The sequence below is a fragment of the Pinus tabuliformis genome, chromosome 1_1 (assembly GCF_031772625.1).
Source record: "Pinus tabuliformis cultivar Carrire ecotype Pingquan chromosome 1_1, CPIR1, whole genome shotgun sequence".
NCBI lineage: Eukaryota > Viridiplantae > Streptophyta > Pinopsida > Pinales > Pinaceae > Pinus > Pinus tabuliformis.
The window spans coordinates 603,912,799-603,930,035 of NC_142297.1; positions in this window are offsets into that span (position 1 = coordinate 603,912,799).

Consider the following 17,237-nt stretch of genomic DNA (forward strand, 5'->3'; position numbering starts at 1 on the left):
AGTCATTATCATCTATACAAAACCAATTTGGGCAATTTGTAACATGTAAAAGATTATTTTTGTGTCTAGAAAGATAAAATTGACCTCCAAGGCCAAGTCAGCCCTGCCAATGAAAAGTCAGACGAGGAGAGGCCCATTTGACCTAATGTGAAGGGTATATAATGGAAGAGAGTTCGAATCATTTGAGAACACTTCGAGTTCGAATAATTTGAGAACACTTCGATTTCAATCTCAAGCAAGAAAAGGGAGACAAGAAGAGTGAAGGACAAAGAAGACAAAATAAAGTCAAAGAGAAAGAAGAAAAATCTGATTTTTGGCTTGTATTCTCTCACACGTGCGAAAATTAGGATTTTTGTAGCTACTAGGAGGCCAAGAATTGCAGGCCTAAACTGGGGGTCTGAAGTAGAGGGTCAAAATTGAGATCTGGAGCAAATTCAAAGAAGCTTGAATTTTGTTGACTTTGAAGACTTTGAATTGCTTAAGGAAGGATTTCTTGGAGGGTTGACTTGGTGCTTGCAGGAGCTTTTAACTTTGGTCTTTGGGTCTTGGATTTCTCATTTGAATTGATTCTATACGAAGAGAAGAAGTTCCTTCTAGGTTTTCCCCTTGGGGTTTTGCCCTCAGTTGGAGCCTATATTTTGTGTCCATTGTCTTTTATGATCTTTATGGTTCATGCTCTTGATAATGGTTGATGAAGAAAATCTAATAAAGAACAATAAGAAAATAACTAAAGTTCACAAGCAATTATTAAGGATAAGGAGAAAAGTTCACAAGCAATTATTAAGGATAAGGAAAATTGTTTAAATAGTTGACCTACTAGATTCTCCAACATTCATATAAAGAAAATTGTTTAAATAATTGACCTGCTAGATTCTCTAACATTCATAATGTATGCTTGAGTCATTATGAATTTGTAAAGCATATTTTTAAATGCTAAAGAAAATTATTTTGTGGCAAGTCCCATTTGAACATTCAAAAGAAAGAAATTCAAAATTAAAAGTTTTTGGATCCAAATGGTTATGTCAACCTCCTCCTAGTCAAGTCCGCCTTCTCAAATAGTTACGTCGGCTCCAACAAGGGATGCACCCATTCGGCCTAAAGAAAAACTATATAAACGGCCAATTCGTTCTTCCATCAAGCTAAGAAGGAGCTCACATCTTCTATGGAAATTTCGGATGGTTTGAGACAAGCTTTTTCATATGTTTTGAGGCAACTCTGAGGTAGTTCGTATGGTAGTTCTGAGGTATCTCGTTCATCTTCTCTAAGACAAAAAATCTCACATTTTTTAGGCATAAAATCTCGCAACTTTGAGGCAGAGAAGCTCACAATTCTTAAGCAAATAAACTCGCATCTTTGAGGCATCATATAGTACAAGTCTGAGGCAGCTAAGAGGAGCAAAGACTAATATTTGAAGCAGTCTAGTAGAGGATGGACCTTGGACCAGGTTTGACCTAGTTATTGACCTAGATGTGTCTCTATTGAATTGAAGAATTCTCTATTGAAAAGGGTTGTTGGGTTTTTCCCCATTGTGGGTTTTCTAAGGGTAAATATCTTGTGTTCTTGTATGGATGTCTCTTTATGATCCTTCTATCTTATTTGTTATATGGTTGATGTCTTATGTGTAATTATTGAATGATGGAATTAATGAAAAATAATGAGAACATAAAAAATCATCAAAATAATTATCATTAATGAAGACCATGTAAAAATCAACAGAGTAGAGGCCAACAACACTAGAAACAGCTACTCAGTCTTCATGTCAATAGGAGGAGAAAGAAGCACCTTATAGCTCTATCAAGAGGAGGCTGAAATGGCTAGAGTAGACACTACGAGATGCTCAAGAGCATGTGGAGGCTCTTAATAATACTTTTAAGGGGAGCACGCCACTGAGACAGTTTCCTCATTAAATGGCACTCATGAGTGACATCATTGACTATGAGCCTAGCAATTATGAGGAGGCAGTAGGCCAACAAGTTTGGAGAGATTCCATGGTAAAAGAGTATGCTTTTATCATGAAGGATGATGTCTAGGAAATTCTATCATGACAAAAGAGGAAATCAATGGTCAATTCAAGATGGATCTTCAAGATCAAACATGCTACAAATGGTAGCGTCTAAAAGTACATGGCTAGGTTCGTGGCTAGAGGCTTTTCCCAAAAGGATAGAATGGATTACGAGGAGACGTTCACTCCAAACGTTGGATACACTTATGTCAGGCTCTTATGTCTATTGCTTCAAATATGGGATGGAGGATACATTAGTGGTTTTCTTAATTTTGGCACATATAACATGTCCTTTACTTCCAACAAACCTCCTAACTCGAATTGGAACTTAACGATTCCAACACCCTTCACTGCATACTTGGCATCAATACCTCACAAACAAGTCAAACCCACTATCCATCAAACTGTTAAATAGCTCCTATGCCTCTTGTCACATGGTATGATGCACCAATATCCAGGTACAAGTTAATTCTTTTGATGCTGTTGGTTGATAAACAAGAGACAAATGACAAGCCCTTCTTAAACTTCAATGCAAACTCATGAACCATTGTTGACACTAATGTTTTTTACAACTTCCCCTTCTTCTTCTTCCTCTTTGAACATTGTGATGCATAGTTCCCATTCCTGTGGCATGCAAATAATTTCACTTTGCTCAAAGCCTTCTTCTTTCTAGTTTGTGAAGTAGCCTCTCCACCTATATTTTTCTTCCTCTTTCCTTGCCTTGCTTAACAAGTATGGGAATGGTTCTCATCATCACCCTTTTGTTGGCCTCCTAGAGATTCCTTGTGAATCCCCTCTTGGAAAAAATCATCCCATAATCTTTCCCAATTAGGATTATGCTCTCATGCAAAGATGCCCTTCATGAAAGAAGCCCATAGCTTAGTGAATCCATTCAAGATCGTCATTACCAATTCATCCCCTGTCATGGTCGCCCCAACTGTTGCCAATTCATCACATACCTATGTGATCTTTGTTGAATAATTAGTCATGGTATTTGCTCTGGTCATCTTGGTGTTCTTGAGTTTCTCTCTCAGCACCATTTTTTTGTTTGTGTTATCCCTCTAATAAAGCGTCATCAAAGCCTCCCACATCTCCCTTGTTGTCTTCTTCTCGGATAGGTGAGAAATCACATGATCCTTCACAACATCCAAGATAATTCTCCTAACTTTCACATCATTTTAGTTATAGATGGCCAATTTTGTAGCATCTATAGGCATCGTGAGTTTTGAGTTCAACTCCCATATGCCATTCTCCATGAGAATCAATGAAACCCTCACCTTCGGGGGAGTGAAGTTAGATGCACCCTCAACCCTTTGCACACTATGGTTGATATGTGGCTCCCATATGAACTATAGAACTATGACTGCTCTGTCGACTTCCTTCACTGTTGTCACCATTGCTCCAACTCGTCAACTGGTATGGTCTCCCTCTTAGAGGTGACCACCCATCACTGCTCATTGTACTACAATCTGGCACCACACTTATGCAACTCTCCAACCTTGTATGCCCCTTGTATAATATTTGCTTTGTTCTCGGCAACACCTCTAGGACATCAGTCAATCTATGGTTGACTACTATATTCCTCTACAACACGACTCTCCGGCACCATATGGGCTTTACGATCACAACTCTCTTTCTAGCTAACAGTTCTATTGTTGACCTTGCTAGATCTGATGTTAGTGGAATTTTTCCTCTTAGCCCGCCAATTGTTGTCTTCGACGGTTGGTTTTCCTTGCCCCATACATCCCTGACACTAACTCAACGATGGCTACATGCTTCTTCGACAACCCTCCGCTTCCTCACATACATATCATGTTAGAGTTGGCCTACCTTACAACTTCCAACTACTATTTTTGTTGTGGACTTGTCACTTGACTAGTATGCTACACGTGCATCTCGTTTGACCTCTACCTCTTTGACTGCCAATTCAACCTCTATGATTACCACATCCCCTATGGTCTCAAATCACACCATTCTCTGCGGTGCTTGATATCTCTGTTAGCAGCTAGGTCAGGTTCACCTTATCAACCACCTTCTTAAAAAAAATCTTCACGTAATTGTCAAGCCATTGGCCCCGCACATTGCAGAAATTATTTTTTCTTATGCATTGAATTCTCAACATGAAAACTAAAAACTATCCCTTCAATAGTCGTTGGCCAAATGTAGACCCTTCCAATCACTAAATGCACCTAGCGCCTAGTGATTCTCAGATCGATTTCTCGAAGTTTTAGCTATCATACCTTGCTAATTTCAGAACCCTGAAAATTAATTCTTAGAAAATTTATCATATATCTATTGAATAAAAGCACAAATCCATTCTTAGCGTAAACAAAAAAAAAATATTCAACAGAAGTACAACCAATATCAATCACACATTACGCAAGTTTTTTTTCCTGATCAAATCAACCTCTCTTACTAGGATAACGATGCACTAAGGAAACTACAAATACAACAATAACCTAAATATGATTCACTTGATTAAGCCCTAGATCTATCCTCAATCTGTCTTGGTTGATTTGGATCTCCCTTACTACACCTTTGTACCTTCCTCAGACCTGGCACACTTTCTCCACTCAATTACTGAAATCTCCTATCAAGCCTTGTGTTCACTATTGTTGTGTCTCTTCTCCTCTCCTTAGCTCTTCTTTTATAAGCTCGGTTGTTGATTGAATTCATAACCCTAATCTCCAAAGTGATTGACAATTGAAATTTGATCTCGCCTCACTTGAGATTGATCATTAAGATATATCTATTTCCACTATTGCAAAGAACCTTTGCATTTCATTATATTAAAAACACTTTTATCTTATGAAAAAAATTAATTTAATTACCAAAGTAATTTCTAAGGTTCGAGGGTGTATTAATTGGATTTTGCACGCCCAAACTTAGGCCTATGAAGAAGTACTTGCCTAAACTACAAACATCAAGCTGTAGTTCACTCTATGTTAGACGTCATGGTGCATTCATGAAGGAGATGCTCCACCTTTGTTCCCTCATACTGACTCTATCCAGAGAATTGTTCCTGAACGACTAGAAATCACATAATTTTGGGATAGTCACATGTCAAACATTGTAAGAGAAGCTTTCTTACCACGAAAGATGTGAATCAACTCTGGCCTTTTTTCTTAAAAGGCATTGAGGCAAATCCTTTTCCATAAAAACATTTCCAACCAGAATTTGATACCACCAACGACAATTATGAATGGGACAATAATCATGGTAGCTTATTAGAAGGTTAATTATGAATGGGACAATAGTCATGGTAGCTTATTTGAAAGGTTAATTCAAAACTGAACTTGATTAAAGACAAGACTGAAGGGAGACAAAAAACAAAACAAGGTTAAGAAAGCCAACCTACGTGTCTAACCAAATCGACCCTATTTATATAGCCATAATTTTAGGGGTTAGACCTAAATTAATGTTAACAAAAATAGTATAAAGAGGAGGAACAATTCATTTATAAATCCATTCATGTAGGTTCGATTGAATCAAAGTTGGAAAGGGGCACTGGATGGGCAAATCATTTATATAGGAAAATCTGATGGCATTATTATTCCTCTTGATAGAGACATTTTTTGTGGTTCCTAGTTCAAATTTTAGTGTTGCTTTGGGTGTCATACTTATTGTTCACAAACTTGCAAGTTGTCTCACCTTCAAAAAACAAATGGAAATGATGAAAGCATGTCCCTAATTACAAACAAAACTCGAGAGAGTTGGTTAAAGTAGTCAGGGTAACACTAATCTACAACCATTTTAGGGTTGTAGACCTATCATTGTGGGTTTGGAATATTTCTCTAGGTTTGAAATTCAACCTTGTTTGTTTTCTAGCAAAATAAAAATATAAAAACAAAAGAAATATTTTGTTCATGCATCACCTCAATGCAAGCTATGAGCCGTTATGGAATTGGAATCTACAAAAATAACATAAAAAAGAAACCATAAGAGGGTTGCAATACCACAAACATCAAGATCTTGAGATATGTCACAATTGATAATCAAGGAGCAATGTTGTAAAGAACTTTCAAAAATTCTAAAGGTGTTACCCCCAAATCCTACACCATCTCAAATGCAAAAAATTCAAGGCAAGAACAAAGACCTATTGCAAAACAAAAGAAAAATTCAATAACACATTCCCAAAAAGCAAGTCATTTGCAGTAAAAAGACGCCCACAAGTTTATATTGGCACTACTTGTATTCATAACTTTAAAAGGTCAACCCTAATCTATTTTGAGGTCTAAGAATAAATGAAAGGTTAAGGGGCATATTTGTGGTAAGCTTATGTTGAGGGCTTTTGGATAGTGGCAGCACCCACAAGCCTATTATAGTCTTAGTGCAAGAGATTATTTCAAAATGGCCTTCCTCTTGATATCAAACATCTAAGGCTGCTAGAGGATGCAACACTAATCCACAATTGTCATCCTGCAATAGTATTATTTATGCTATGGTTAGCCCTACATGCATTAGCACTTGAAAGGAAGGTTAGAAATCTTGTACGAAGAATGTAAAAATGTTTCTTATCATGCTACAATAATAAATATAATCTACATTAGGCTAGATTAGGTGCCTGTAGCATTAATTTAATCTTCTAGTAGTAACCTTGATCCGGATCTTAGGAGGCCCCCAAGATCTAAAAGATTGAAATGGATCTTGGGAGGAGAGACCCCCAAGATCTGAAAACTTGCAATGCCAAAAGAAAAAAAGAGGAGAATGCCCAATAAACAAAACCACAAAGAAACTTTTTATTAAAACCGATAATAACTGTAAAGGCTACATTGTGGCGGACAATCTGTCCTTTTACAAAATGTGACTTGTTACTTATAGTATTTTTCAGTTACAATACCACGGGTCAATTCCATGGGTGAATGAATACCATGGGTGGATTTTACAATACCACGGACGGATGCCATTTGCAATACCATGGGTAAATTCCATGGGTCGATGAATAATATGGGTGGATGAGTACCATGGGTTGATGCCATTTTCCATTCAGATCATTCCTCCCTCCTTAAGAAGCAATGGTCCCCATTGCGTAAAGTTCCCTCCTGCAAAGCCTTTGTTGAATATGAAGAGCCACTGAAGATAAGGGTTTTATGTGGTTAACCCAAAACCCTGATAAATGAAGATCCGTGGATAGAGATACCCTGTAATGCTTGTGATCAACTATGATTCTGACAGTGTGCGGCCTAGCAAATGGACTTCGATGACAAGGATTTTATGCAGTTGACCCATAACCATGATGTTGGTTGCTGATGAAGTAGCAGGTGCCTGCATAGCCTGGGGTGGGAGGGCACATCTCCAAATAACCCAAGCCGAATGCTGCTATGTTGAACTGATGAATGTGAAGCAGGTGCCTACTAAAGTGGGGTGGGCAATGGGGTATAGAGGCCGAGCTTCTTAATGGTCGGTTTGGCTATGGCACAGGCAGTACATGATCTGATGTACTTCCCAACATCCTGTCGAAGATTCGGCCAAATTATAGAAATAATTTTGCAGTACTGCCACTGTTTTCTCATCCCCGAAATGCCCAGCAACCCGACTGTAGTGTGCTTCCCATATCATCTTGGCACGCTCGCTTGAAGGAACACAAAGGTGACCGAGGTGGCATAATAGGGCATCCTGGAGGTGAAAATATGGAACATGCCGACCCTCCAAGAGTGTCTGGTATGTGTGGCCGAATTCTGGGTCGCTTTTGTAGAGAAGTGGCCAATCAGAATTCTCGTGCCCACAAGAGTTGAGCACGGTGGTTAACGCCATGATCGGTGGTCGACTGAGGCAATCTGCAACATTATTGGTGCTGCCCTTCTTATACTTGATATTCAAGTGGAACTGTTGCAGGTATGTAGACCACTTCTGATGGCGATCATTCTGCAATTTCCCTTGGGTCTGTATGAACTGCAGGGGTCGGTGGTCTGTGTGGATGACCGTTTCCTTCCCCAAAATGTAATGCTTCCATTGCCGGCAGGCCTGTACAATGGAATACATCTCTTTATCATAAGTGGGGTACTTCTGGACTGTGTCTGAAAGTGTTTCACTGTGATATGCCACTGGATGTACATGTTGAGTAAGGACTGCCCCAATAGCATAGTCAGAGGCATCTGTCTCGACCTCAAATGGTTGTTGTAAATATGGTAACGCGAGAACTGGTGTCGTGCAGAGGCGATCCTTCAACTCCATGAATGCCTTCTGTTGAGATTCAGACCAAAAGAATTTTGCTTTCGCCCCTCCCTTGGTGACTTGACTCAAGGGCCAAGAAATATGAGAAAACCCCAACACAAACCTGCGGTAGAAGTTGGCAAGGCCTAGAAAGCTGCGGAGCTCTGTTAGAGTGGTTGGAGAGGGCCAATCCCGAATGAATTGGATCTTGGCTGGATCGACATGCACCCCCTGTTCATCAATGATGTATCCCAGATACTGAACCTGGGTCATGCCAAAAGTGCATTTCTCCAAATTGGCACATAGCTTGTGTTGCCGCAGTGTTTGGAGAACCTGTCGGATGTGGTGGAGGTGCTCTTCCCAACTCTGGCTGAAGATCAGAATGTCATCCAAGTATACTACTACAAAGGAGTTGGTGAATGGCCGCAAGATGTCATCCATTAGCCTCATGAAGGTTGCAGGAGCATTCGTCAATCCGAAAGGCATAACCAACCATTCGAAGAGGCCCTCCTTGGATTTGAAGGCAGTCTTCCACACATCAGAGGGTTCGATTGGTACCTGGTGATATCCTGACTTCAGATCGATCTTGCTGAAATATTTTGCCCCCTTTAGTTGGTCTAGGAGGTCATCAATCCGCGGGATCAGGTACCTATTACGGACAGTGATCTTGTTTAGCGCCCGATAGTCAATACAAAGTCTCCACGTCCCATCCTTCTTCTGTACCAACACGATCGGGCTTCCACAAGGCGATGAACTCAGACGGATGCCATTTGCAATACCATGGGTAAATTCCATGGGTCGATGAATAATATGGGTGGATGAGTACCATGGGTGATGCCATTTTCCATTCAGATCAAACCTGCATAATAAGTTTTAGCCTAGGCAATACTTCTTCATAGAAAGAAGAAGATCAACCTATTTGAGGAGATTAAAGGTGTTAAAAAGAAAAAAATCTAGCATACCTTACCACATATTTGAAAACCAACAGCTAATTTGAGGCAGATCGGTTCATGCTACAAAGTATATGCACATTGTTTATGATGATTAAGGGTGTCTATTTTTGCATTTGCAGATGGCACATGGCACATTGTATTTAGTACATAATATTGTTCACTAGAAAAGGATTATTTGCAAATGATCCAAAGAATTCACCTCAAGATTGTCCATTTGGGGAGTTGAGTGACTTACATATCCAAGTATGTGAAGGAGGCTTGACTTGCACATCTTTTCATGGGGTTGAGTTGTCCACATATCTCTTCTCTAATTTTATTAAAAAATATTATAAAGGGGCACATTAGAAAGGGATTACTTGCAAATGATCCCAAGCATTCACCTAAAGATTATCAATTTGGGGGGTTGAGTGACTTACATATCCATGCATGTGAAGGACGGTTGACTTGCAGATCTTCTCATGGGGTTAAGTTGTCCACATATCTCTTGTCTAATTTGATTAAAAAACTTTTCTAAAGGTGCACATTTGAGGATGCAAAAATAACAAAAAAAATAGAGACTAGAAAATATTATGAGAAATACTAAATACACATTTAATATTGTGAGAAATATGAAACAGAGATCAAAATATCTTATGAGAAATATTAATGGAGACTGAAAATATTACGAGTAATCTTATTCACTAGAAATACTTCTTATGGAAACACCAAAAATCATAAACATTAAATAAGTAAGGAGATAGCAGACCTAGAGTATTTGCCATAAGAAAGATCACGTGGCAGATCATACATGGATTTTGCATCAAAAGAATGTTGACCTCAACCTTTCCCTTCGCCCTCTAGTACAATGTCCCTCTGGTGAGCTGTTCTATAATCTTGGATGTGTCCAGTAATGGTGGGAAGCATGGTTGAGGACGGTACACATTGAACACTTGGTGCAGGCGAAGGAATGGAGGAATATTGTGCTACAAAGCATTGTTTTCCACAACCTTGGTAATGTTGTAAGGACCATGTCAGAGTGCTCTAAGCTTCTGATGGGTTCTGGTAAGGCTTTCTTTCTGCCGATGGAACCAGACTTTGTTGCCCGCCTGAAACTTTTGTGGTACCCCTGTGGGCGAGGAGAATTTGTTCTTGTGTTTTTTCATGACTATATCCCTCTGTTGTTGCTACTGCATGGAGGAACCCTTCGCGGGGTCATGGATGTGGCAACGATCTTCCCCTTTGGGAGCGAACCAGACAGAAAATGAATTTCCTAGTTTGGGAGACGATCTTTCTGCATTTCTTAGCAGAGATCAAAGAGGTGGCAGTAGGTGGGGCTACCTCCGGTATCCTGTATAATGAATTATTAAAAGAAATAATGACATCGTGAGGCCTTGACTCATACACAACATTTCACCTCCACAAGTATGGCTGGCCTAATAATATATCACAAACATCGAGAGGTGTAACATCACACAATACTTCATCTATGAAGGGCTTGATGCTATAGGGAAGGCGGCACTGCTGGCGAACTCAGAGATCTCATCCTTGGTGAAGCCACTCGATACTGTATGGTTGCGGGTGTGGTGTAGTCGGTAGTCCTAACCACTTCATGACCTCTACTGAAATGAGGTTCTTTTGGCTGCCACTGTTGACAATGAATTGCAGCGATGAACCCTTCACCCACATCTGTGAGTGGAAAAGACGTTCCCCCTCCTCTTGATCTTTAGGCTCCTTATTTTGGATCTTGGCGGTGGCAACAGTGATGCTGGGCTCCGCATCAATGATATACTTCCCTTTTCCATTCCCCTTGTCGTTCTGACTCAGGGTTGGAACATGCATCTGATTTTGAAGCCTTCAACTCAGCCACTAGCGATTGCTTGGTCCAACACTCACTTGTGTTATGAGTGGGACTCTTGTGGAACTCACACCACTTTCTTGTGTCCTTCTTCGACTTTGTGGTGTTGTTCTTTTCTTGTGGCTTCGACGGGTTGTCTTAGGTCACTCTACTTTGGCTTTGTCCTTTGGTCTTCGGGTTTACAGATCCAAAGTCTTGCTTCTTCTGTTTGAATTTTTTCTCGATTTTGATAGCGTATCGGTACGCCGTGCTAAGTGAGGAGATGTTCAGGAACTCCATCTCTTCCTGCATGTATCTGTGTAGGTAGCCGTGATATTTGAGTACCAAATGCAGCTCAAAGTCCTTGATACCCAACTATGTGCAAAGGGTAAGAAAAATGTTTGTGAACTCCGACACATCTTGGTCCTGTCCCTGCTACAGCGTGGTCCACTTTATGTATTTGTCCTCATAGCTTTTGACAAGATAGTACTGCTCCTTGATGGCATTGTGGAATGAAGCCCAAGTGGGTGCGACTGAAAATAGTGAGCCCGTAATTTCATTCTTCTGCTCGCAATAGGTTTCCCACCAGTCCTTGACGTGGGGAGTTGCTTTGGGAAGAGCAAAAACAATATTTTCTCGACTTGAAAATTCATGAACAGAAAAATAATCCTCTAGCAGATTTAACCATTTATCTATGGCATCTATGTTTATCTGACCCTCGAATATGGGGATTTCAAAATCAACTTGTACCTTAAAGGGCGTGGCATTTCTAGAGTAGTTGCTGAAAGCCGATGCATCGCCTCTGGGTAGCTGCTGAAGGATCTGGGCAAAGTTGTCCATCATCGCATTCCTTTGTCACTCGAGGCCTTCTTCGAGCAAGATTTTGATAAGATCTCCTACCCCATCGTCTTTCTTTTCATCCGCCATGGGAGGCCGTTGGGATTTTTGACGCTGGTCTTGCAAAGGTTCAACCAATTCAAGCCCTAACTCCTTATATCCCGACCTTGTTGGGGACATGCAACGAAAAACAGAGAAAAAGTAGACCGCTCTGATACCACTGATCTAGATTTAAACAGGAACACAAAAAATTATAGATATAACCATAAACAAATAGATGCAGTGGAAATAATACTTCATTTCATTAATGTAAAATACTGAAATATGCTTACAAACAGAAATGGGAATAAACCAACTAGGGCGATAGTAGCTTATCTTTGAGAAGAGATGTGGCGGCTACATGCCTCTGAACTATGTTACAATGAGGCTCAAAGGCCTATTTATTGTTGAGAAACAATGGAAAACCCTTAACATCCCAAAACCTAATCCTAGAAGATGAAACACCAAATTGTGGGCCCCGTTTGGGTAAATTGGTAAATCAATTTCCGGGGGTCGTAACTTTGGCACCCGATCTCCATTTGACACGTACAATAGCTCGTTAGAAAGATCTATCCGAGAACTATAACTTCGAGAAGAACAAAATCAATAGAAAAACCCATGTTGCTCCCAGATTTCCCAAAAAACGTCGTTTAGGGCCTCAAAATGGCTCCAGAAGTTGAGGACCCGAAAAACTGATAAAAATAGTAAATTGTGCTACAATTATGGAAACTGAAAAACTGAAAGAGATAGTTGTGGGGGTCCAAATGGGATAGGTGGGTGGCCACCAACATCCACTTGGATCATTCCTCCCCCTTGGAAGCAATGGTCCCCATTGCATTGATTTCCTCCATCTGCTGAACTTGGTCCCTGGTGAGCTGTTCTGCAATCTTGGATGTGTCTAGTAATGGTGGGAAGCATGGTCAAGGACAGTACACATTGAACACTTGTTGCAGGTGAAGGAATGGAGGAATATTGTGCTCCATAGCATTGTTTCCCACAACCTTGGTAATGTTGTAAGGACCATGTCGGAGTGCTCTGAGCTTCTGATGGGTTCTAGTAAGGTGTTCTTTCTACCAATGCAACTAGACTTTGTTGCCCACCTGAAACTTGTGTGGTACCCCTGTGGGTGAGGAGAAGTTTTTCTTGTGTTATTCATGACTGTATCCCTCTGTTGTTGCTGCTATGTATAGGAATCCTTCGTGGGGGTCATGGATGTGGCAATAATCTTCCCCTTACTTTGGGAGTGAGCCAAATAGAAAATGAATTTCCTAGTCTAGGAGACGATCTTGCTCCATTTTTAGCAGAGATCAAAGAGGTGGTAGTAGGTAGGGCTACCTCCGGTATCCTATGAATTATTCAAAGAAATAATGACGACACGAGGCCTTGACTCATACACAGCATGTCGCCTCCACAAGTATGGTTGGCCTAATAATATATCACAAACATCCAGAGGTGTAACATCACACAATACCTCATTTGTGAAGGGCTTGATGTTGTAGGGAAGGCAGCATTGCTGGCGAACTCGGAGATCTCATCCTTGGTGAAGCCACCCAATACTCTACGGCTGCGGGTGTGGTGTAGTCGGTAGTCCCAACCGCTTCACGACCTCTACTGAAATGAGGTTCTTTTGACTGCCACTGTTGACAATGAATTGTAGCGACTAACCCTTCACCCACATATGTGAGTGGAAAAGATGTTCCCCCTCCTCTGGATCTTCGAGCTCCTTCTTTTGGATCTTAGCGGTGGCAACAGTGATGTTGAGCTCCGCAGTGATGATCTGCATCCCTTTGCCATTCCCCTTGTCGTGTTCTGACTCAAGGTCGGAACATGTATCTGATTCTGAAGCCTTCAACTCGGCCACCAGTGACTGCTTGGTCTGACACTCACTTGTGTTATGAGTGGGACTCTTGTGGAACTCACACCACTTTCCTGTGTCCTTCTTCGACTTCGTGGTGCTTTTCTTTTATTGCGGCTTCGACGGGTTGTCTTGGGTCACTCCACGTTGGCTTTGTCCTTTGGTCTTTGGATTTGCAGATCCAAAGTCTTGCTTCTTCTGTTTGAACTTTTGCTCGATTTTACAGTGTATTGGTACGTCGTGTCGAGTGAGGAGATGTTCAGGAACTCCATCTCTTCTTGGATGTATCTGTGTAGGCAACTGTTGGTATCATCCCAAGACCCCCTTTTTCCTCCTAAAACATATCATTTACCCATTCCTTTTCATCATATATCCCTTAGAATCCTTGAAAATTGGTTAGTTAATAGTCTTATAGTTATTAAAATGCATTGAAATTGATTTAGGAATTTTATGTTGAAGAATTAGAAGTTTTTGGTGAAATGGTTACAGGAAGTTCCAACATCTTGTAATTAGCTCATTGTTTGACATGTGGCACAACAGCTGGGCTAGAGCAAAAGGCATGGATGAAAAGTAGAATGTCCAAGCATGGACAAACACCTATCATACATCCGAATCGACCCTCCTACATGCGCGGTCAACTCAGGTCAAAGCATGGCACACTGACGACAAAGGTAGAAACAACAGCTCATTCTAATTTGATTTAGTTTTTGTTCTTTTTGAAATCAATTAGGATAGAAACATTTTGAAAAGCTCGATGTATTAAAAGTGGCAACAGCCAAATTCCGAATGTACATTCATTATTGAAATGACATGGTTGTGCTAGACATATGTAAATACAATCCGAGTAATAGATGAATGGTTAATCGTTGTATCATTCTGAAACAGAGTTTTTGAACTTAATACTAAGGATCCAGTTACAGTTACGACTTGTGTCTTGTGCATTGATTTGATAGCCAGTCGAATATAGTCCAGTGTACCTCTGGAACACGGACGGGCCCTGCGTTCAACCGGTATACTGTCCTTTTCATTTTATTCGCACTTAGGGTATTATATGGTTTGCACAGTAGTTACGATTGATTGGATTTCGATTTCAATAGGTATTATATGGTTTGCACAGCAGTTACAATTGATTGAGTTTCGATTTCAATAGCTCTTGATTTCCACCGAATGTATATGGTTTGCGTTTGTGGTAATGCCTGAACAGCCATCACTGAGATCTTGAAGTGCGTCCTGTAAGGGATTCGATCCCTGTGTTGTCTTTTAAAAGCACATGAACTTTATTTTCATTTCAAAATCCATTTATGATCTCTGTATATTTTGATATTGTATGAATATTAGTGAATGTTGGGTGTTTAGTGAACAAGGGTTTTATGTGTAATGTCTTTGTAAGGAGATTGAGATCATTGTTACAGTGATACACAGTGTTTAGGTTTAGTGTTTAATTTGGTAAATGCATTTAATGATAGTATTGTAATCAAGTATATTAGCAGAGTGACCTGAGTGTTTGGATGATAGGTGACATAGCCCAGTCTTCCGTAGAGAAGCCCTGTGACCTACATCATAACCACTTAGCCAACAATCCTTTATGTCTATATACTTTAGACGCATGCCTCTAAGCTTACGCATCCTGGTCGATAATAAATATAGTCTAGTCTAGTACCCTAGCTAGGACACTACATTTTGGCGCCGTTGCCGGGGAGGCGTACTTAAAGGATTCAAACAAAAAGAAAAAAAATTCAATACACAAAAATAAACCAAAACACAGTTAGAAATCATGTTCATTTATGCCTAGATTTAGAGACAATCAAGGTAGATTTGTAAAAACCCCCCACCATCTAAAAACTAACCCATCATCATCTGGAGCAGACTCTCTAGGGATCCAAACATTGGAAGAAAAATTTTATTCAGGACAGCAACTTACTCTTATTGAGAGGGAAACTTTATTCACACATAAATCGCAGAAGAAGCACTTTCCTAGACCTTCTACACAAGGAGAAAGTAGTACAGTTACAGAACAATCTTCCTTCCTCCTTTTTCCACCAAGTGACACTGACATAGAGAGACCAATTAGAATGGTTGAGGAAGGATCTGGATCAGTACCACGCCAAGGAGATGAAGAGGAGTAAACTTTTAAGTTCCCTATACATGAACCACAGGAGGATGAGGAGATCAAAATGAAAAACATACCCCCATTCGTGCTACCAAATTTCTATGGTATGGCTTCGGAGGATCCGGACTCATTCTTATTCGAGTTTGACATTGTATGTCGAACTTATGGCTATACAGATGATGCCCATAGACTCAGATTGTTCCCAGCCACATTAAAGGCATCAGCCTTAAAATGGTTCATGGGGCTAGGTGAGCATGCTATAGTTGATTGGGATGGCATGGGGAGAATATTTCTAAGGAAATATCAGCCTTATTGCAGATCCAAAGACTCTAAAGATGATATCTTTAGAATGAGCCAACAAGAGGATGAAACCTTAGAGGAATATCTAGAACGGTTTGTCTATAACTTACAAAAATCTAAACACCGAACTATGCCTCTTGATCTGGTCCGCACAATATTCTTGAAAGGCATCCGAGAGGAATACATGGATGATCTCAACTTGATGGGAAAAGGTGACATTTCTGCCTTACCCTTTGAAGAAATCGCTGAGTTGTGCGAAAAGTATTCAAGGAGTAAAGCTAAAATGGGAAAGAGAAACCTGTCATCAAGGGTCACAAAAACTGCCTCTACAAGTGTCACTAGGGCCGAAATAGGGAATCTTTTAGAAGAGTTTAAAACAGATTTGTTAAGCACTCTAGGGAACCAAATTGACACTTTAAAAGCCAATAAGAAACAAGAAGATGAAGATCATATCATGGCTATTTTCTGCCCAAAATGCCGGAAGAAACATGCATTAAAAGATTGCCCTCTAGAGAACATCCAAGTTTGTGCTTTCTGTACTGAACATCATGATATGTTTAACTGTCCTAAAGTTAAAGTTTTGCAGAACTGTAATATGGCAGCCAATACAGAGATGGAAAACGTGTATTACATGGGCACAAAGCGACCATGGCAGCCAAGGCCAGCACCCCAAGGTATGTTTCCAAATCAAAATCTACAATTTCCTATGAATGATCAAATGTATGCACAAAACTCATGGAATGTACCCATGCCATGGCAACACCAAAACCAACCACAAAACCAATGGAGACCGTCTCAACAGTACTCCCAATCTTATAATACATATCCTCAATCATACCCACCTTACTCACAACCATATCAACAATACCAACAGCCGTATCCATCACATTCTCAACCATATCAGCAGTATCCTCAGCAAGTTGCCTATCAGCCCCAACCTCCTCAACAAGCACTGCCTGCTCCTCCACCAATAAATGCACCACAACTGCAATTTTCAGCTAATTCACAACCTCCCAGACCCACTCAAATTCCTGCTCAAACTGTCCCAAATCCGAATAATAGAGCAGAGAGGCCAGCCTATAATATAGAAGAAGGAACCTCATATTCCACACTGCCTTTGCAAAACATTAATTTGAGGTCTGGTAGGGTGCTCCAAAAGGATTCTCCAATAACAG